Genomic DNA, 6,000 nt, shown 5'->3' with positions numbered 1-6,000 from the left:
CTCATCCCCTGGTCCCTCCAATCTGGTCACTTCTCACCCAGGAGGGCTTGACTTATAGTTGGAGGTAGTGAGTGAGCTCTCAGTAAGGTGAAAGGCAGGGGCTAGATTGGAGGGGAGAATCCTTCTCCATTCCCATTAATCCCATTGAGGCAGCTGGTGGTACAGTGGATAGAGCACTGGGCCTTGAGTCAGGAAGACCCTAGTTCAAATTCTGTCTCAGACACTAGCTGTGTGATCCTAGGCAAGTCACTTGACTTCAGTTTCCTTATCTGTAAAATGGAGATAATGCAAGAATCAAATGAGATCACATTTGTAAAAAGCTGTCCATTTATAGCACAATGCCTGGCCCATTGTAGGTACTATATAAATGCTTATTCCCTTCCTATTTTCCTCTTTTCTGGTCACTTTATCTAGGGCGTTAGGTTGGGTTTGGAGTGTTGAGTGATGAGAGGACTGGATATAGTATCAGAAGAGAATGGGCAAAAGAGAAAACCTGGGTGGGGGGGTGAGGAGGGGAGGGAATGATAGTTGTAGATAAGTTTCCAAAGGGTTGCCAATGTGTAAGTGCCTGGCACATACTAGTTGCCTAAAAAATACTTGTGTAAATGAATGAAGGATTACACTTATAGGCTCATAGCTCTAGAGCTGGAAGGGACCTCAGAGACCATCTAACAGGGGGAAACTGAGGCCCAGGGAGGGGAAGTGAGTTGTGTTAGGTCACACCTAGGATCCTAGATCTAATAATAATTATAATAATAGCTAGTATTTATATAGTGTTTTAAAGTTTGCAAAGCTCTTTGCATACGTTATTTCAGTTGATTCTCACAAGGAACCTGTGAGGTAGGTGCTACTTCCATTTTACAAAGGAAGAAACTGAATAAGCTTCAAAGACTTGTCCAAGGTCAGCAATTGTCTGAGGCAGGATTCAAATTCAGGTCTTTCTGACTTGGAGTCCAGTCCTCCAACCTCTATGACTATAAAAGCTGCCTCTAGAGCTGAAAGGGACCTCAAAAGCCATTTAGTACAAACTCCTTTTACAGAGGGGAAAACTAGGGCCCAAAGAAAGGAAATGACTTATCTAAGGTCACGCATAGAATCCTCAATCTAGAGCTGGAAAGGACCTCAGAGGCCATCAAATCCAACCTCTTCCATGTTACAGAAAAAAATGCTAAAGAACAGAGAGGTTAAGTGATTTGTCCATGGTCACACAGTTCACAAAAATCTCAAGATGGGTGCTTGCTACCATGATCTCTGGTCAATCCAGACCATGGTCCTCTCAGGTTAGATTGTAGGGTAGAGAAGTACTTTGCCTTCCCCCAAACCTCTTCTAAATATGCCCAAGTCTTGACCTTTCCTGTTTTGGGGGGTGGCTTTGGGTTATTTCCATTCTAAAGACGTTAGGAAATGAAACAAAAATAAATAAGATGGGAGAAAAGATTGAGCTGGCCAAAAAAAGAAAAAAAATCCAGCTTTCAATTCCAGCCTCAGGCTCTGGAGTCAATCGGCAACAAGTCCCCGGGCTCAAGTGCAAGACCCAACTCTCTGACTTACCAGCAATGGGATCTCAACCTTGGGAAATCATACGATATAGTTTGTAAGGTCTCTTCCATCTCTGACATCCTGGGTTCACTCATTCATTCAACAAACATTAAATATCTACTTTGAGATAGGGAAGTGTACAGGGAAAAATCTCGGAAATATAAAAACAAAAAAAAATCAGTGAAATCTATTCTAAAAAAATGTCTAGTGTGCTCAAAGCATAGCACCAGAGCCAACAGAACGATCAGATCATGTCAGAGGTGGAAGGAAGACAATCAATGAATCAACAATCATTTTTAAGTACCTATCATATACCAGGCACTAAAGCCAGGCACTAAAATTCTATTGGAATGGGGAGACACATAGTTAAGTGTATATAAAATATATACAAGGTAACTTGTCAGGGGGTGGGGGGCATTAGCAGCTGGGAGATCAGTTAAGGGCTCACATAAGAGGTGGGAGAAGGGAGACTGAAGACATTTAGCCACTCAACGTCCCAGTAGAGAGCTGGGAACTCCTAATCATGGGAAAGGGAGACTTTGGGGATTGTTATGAATTACACTCTAGTAAATGGTTGATAAAATATTATCAATAACCTAGAGTAATTTTGTATATGGTATGGGGGGAATGCAAAAACCTTGTAAACAAATATTATATCTCAATAAATAACTCTACCTTTTCCATGAAGTCAGTGTGTTAATTGGCACCTCTTCATTTTTTTCAGTTTTATATTTTAATGGTTGATTTTGTTTGGACACGACAATCACTTCCTGATGCCTATCTCCTTCCCTACTCGGAAAAAAAATCAACACCTGTTTCTTTGGGCTTTTATTTTATGTGAATTATACCCTAAATGATGTCACACAGCCAGGCTGAAATAGTTTATAAAGTCAGTCAATCTCTTTTAAACTCTTTGGTTGGGTGCCCAAGAGCCTCTAGGGCCTCTGAGTCTTGTGTTTACTCAGCCCCGGAGGATGGTGTTCCCTCAGCCAAAAAACTGAGGAGGTAGAGGTGGGGAGGGGGGAGGAGGAGGGAGGAAGAGGAGGACTGGAGTAAGAAGTAGTCAGTGGTCAGCCCAAATAGAATCACAGGCCCTTAGAATTTAGAGCTGGGTGGATCATCTGATAGCAATAGTTCAGGCTCACGTAAATTGCATAGTGAAAGTTCCTGCCAGCCTGGAGAGTCTCTATATTTGGCTCTTGGAGTTTAATTTCATATCGAAATTTCCTGTACCCAAGTGCAAGACTTTACATTGATCCCTATCGAATTTCATCTCCTTAGAATCAACCCAAGGCTCCAGCCTGTCAGGATTCTTTGGATCCTGACGCTGTCATTCACAGTGTTAGCTCACCCTCCCTATCTTGTGTCCTTGGCAAATTTGATAAGTGTACCGTCTATGTCTTTATCCAAATCATTAATAAAAATGTGAAATAGCCCAGAGCCAAGCACAAAACCCTAAGATACTCTGTTGGAAACTGCCTGTCACATTGACATTGAACCACTAATGACTCTTCTTTGAGTTGGCATCTCACTCATTCTGAATCCATACGATCATATTATTGTCAACTCCATATCTTTCTATCTTCTCTACAAGAACAGTATGTTATCAAGTTATCAAGATAAGTTATCAAGTCTCTGGTTAAAATCTAGGTGGTAACCTATATCTACAGCATTCCCCTTATCTATTAGTCTAGTCATCCTATCAGAAAAGGAAATGAGCCCAGGACCTCCACTTGAAAACATTTGAGTTTACTTTAAAAGGATAAGCATCTATCTAAAACCATCAGCAAGCATAATCTGTAATGGGGATAAGCTAGAAGCCCTTCCAATAGGATCAGGGGCGAAACAAAGATGCCCATTATCACCACTATTATTCAATATTGTACTAGAAATGCTAGCTATAGCAGTAAGGGAAGAAAAAGAAATTGAAGGAATACAAATTGGCAATGAGATAGTAAATCTATCTCTTTTTGTAGATAATATGATGGTATACTTGGAAAATTCTACAAATTCAACCAAAAAGCATACCAAAATAATTCATAATTTTAGCAAAGTAGCAGGATATAAAATTAACTGACATAAATCATCAGCATTTCTATGTATCACCAGCAAAGCCCTGTAAGAAGAGATGAGATATTTCATTTGAAATAACCACAGACAATACACAATACTGGGGTGTGTACCTGCCAAGACAAACCCAGGAACTTTGTGAACATAATTATGAAACATTTTTATACAAATAAAGTGATAAGTAACTGGGAATATATTACTTGTTCACAAGTTGGCTGAGCCAATATAATTAAAATGACAATTCTACATAAACTAATCTACTTATTCAGTGCCATATCAATCAAACCACCAAAAATTATTTTAATAAGCCAGAAAAAATAATAATAAAATTTATTTGGAAGAACAAAAAATCAAGAATCTCAAAGGAATTAATGAAAAAAATGTAAAGGATGTAGGTCCAGCAGTATTGGATCTTAAACTGTACTATAAGGCAGTAATTAACAAAACTATCTGGTACTGGTTAAGAAATAGAAAGGTGGATGTGTGGAACAGAGTAGACATACAATGCACAGTAGTAAATGACTATAATAACCTCATAAATACAAAAATCTAAGTTTTTGAGATAAGAACTCACTATTTGGTAAAAATTGCTGGGAAAACTGACACTTCTTGAGCTGAGGAGTGGCATGGTCAGACCTGTGCTTTACAAATATCAGTTTGATGGCTATGTGAAGGATGGATTAGAACGGGGAGAGACTGGAGGATGAGAGACCAGTTAGGAGACTATAGCAAGTGTACTGATGAGGGCCTGAACTGGGGTGATTGTGGAGATTGGAAAGGTGATTTATATGAAAGATGTTGAGGAGATATGATTGGCAAGAGATTCGATACTGGAGTGAGTGAGAGGGTAGAATCAAGGAAGACTCCAGCCTTGTGAACTAGAGCTCCTGGAAGAATGGGGGTGCCCTTGACAGAACTGGGGAAGTAAAGAGGGGGCACTCAGGGGGAAAGTTACTAGCTACTTTTAGCAGAGAGATTTCCTAGAGCAACTTGAATAATCAAAGTCCCCCCTCACTACTATGTCATGTCTCTGGGTGAGGGTGGCTTTTGATTTCCAATATGCCTTCTTTATCCATCTTTCCATCCAAGTGATATGTATCTGATTAGGATGACAGAATCACTTCTGTTTCTCTTTCCAATGAATAGAAAGCACGCAACATTAAAGCTGGACAGAACCTTAGAACATAGACCACTATGATGTACTCTTCCCTCCATACTTTTTTTCTTCTTCTCAAGGTTAAACATGCAGTTCCTTCAAACCATCCTCTTATTGCATGAACTCAAGACCCCTGCCCCAATTCCGGTTGATCTCCTATGAGTACTTTCTAGTGTGTCAATTTCCTTCCTAAGCCATGGATCCCAGAACTAAGTACAGGTCTAGAGACATGGCATAAATAGGCCAGAGGACAGCTGGACTATCACCTCCCTAGTCCTGAAAGCTATGCCTCTCACGAGAAGATTAAATGAACTAGTTTGGTTGCCATTTCGTTCTGCTTACTCATAAGAAACTTTCAGGCCACTTAAATGCCAAGATATTTTTTTTCAGATGAACTGATTTCTAACCATGCCTGTCCCTCATCCTGTTCTTGTGGCTGCTCACAGTATAGTTTCTTTGAACCCAAAGCTCTAGGTTTCAGCTCTAATATCCCTGGGTATTTTGATTTGGGGATTTCTTTCAGTGGGTGACCAGTGGATTCTTTCTATTTTCCCTTTGCCCTGTGCTTCTAAGAAGATTGGGAAGTTCTCATTTATGATATTTTGAAATATGATATCTAGGTGCTTCTTTTGCTTATGATTTTCAGGTAGTCTAATTTTTTTTAGAATCTCTCTCCTTTACCAGGTCAGTTGTTTTGTTTATTTGTTTGGTTTGATAGCTTACATTTTCTCCTGGTTTCTTATGTTTGGTTTTGCTTGAAAATTTCTTGTTCCCTTATGGAATCATTGTTTTCTCTTTGGCCCATTCTCATTTTCAAGGAGTTCAATTCTTGACTGAGGTTTATCATATCTGCTGTGAGCTATTAATTCTCCTTACCATTCTCCACCACCCTCCACCCCCAGCCTTCATTTCCTTTAGTGGAACATTTTGTATCCCTTGTTTAATTTCTTCCAGGTATGCTTGTAGTCCCTGTGGTCAGAACATTCTTTACTCCAAGACTGTTGCTAGACTTGAGCAGTTCCTCTCTTGAGTTTATCTCTTGGGTTTCTCTGAGTAAATAGTATTTCTTCATTGTATTTGATGTTTTCTTCTGTTTACTCATATCTGCAGCCTGTCTCTGGATTCTGGTTTTGTGATTGGGTCAGACTCCACAGCTTCCATATGCTTAAATGGACCTTGCTTGTTCCTGGATGCTGTGACTCTGACAGGTCTGGCCTCCAGCAGGTATTCCTGGC

Source organism: Trichosurus vulpecula (assembly GCF_011100635.1).
Source record: "Trichosurus vulpecula isolate mTriVul1 chromosome X unlocalized genomic scaffold, mTriVul1.pri SUPER_X_unloc_1, whole genome shotgun sequence".
Taxonomy (NCBI): domain Eukaryota; kingdom Metazoa; phylum Chordata; class Mammalia; order Diprotodontia; family Phalangeridae; genus Trichosurus; species Trichosurus vulpecula.
Note: the sequence above shows the minus strand (reverse complement) of the source record.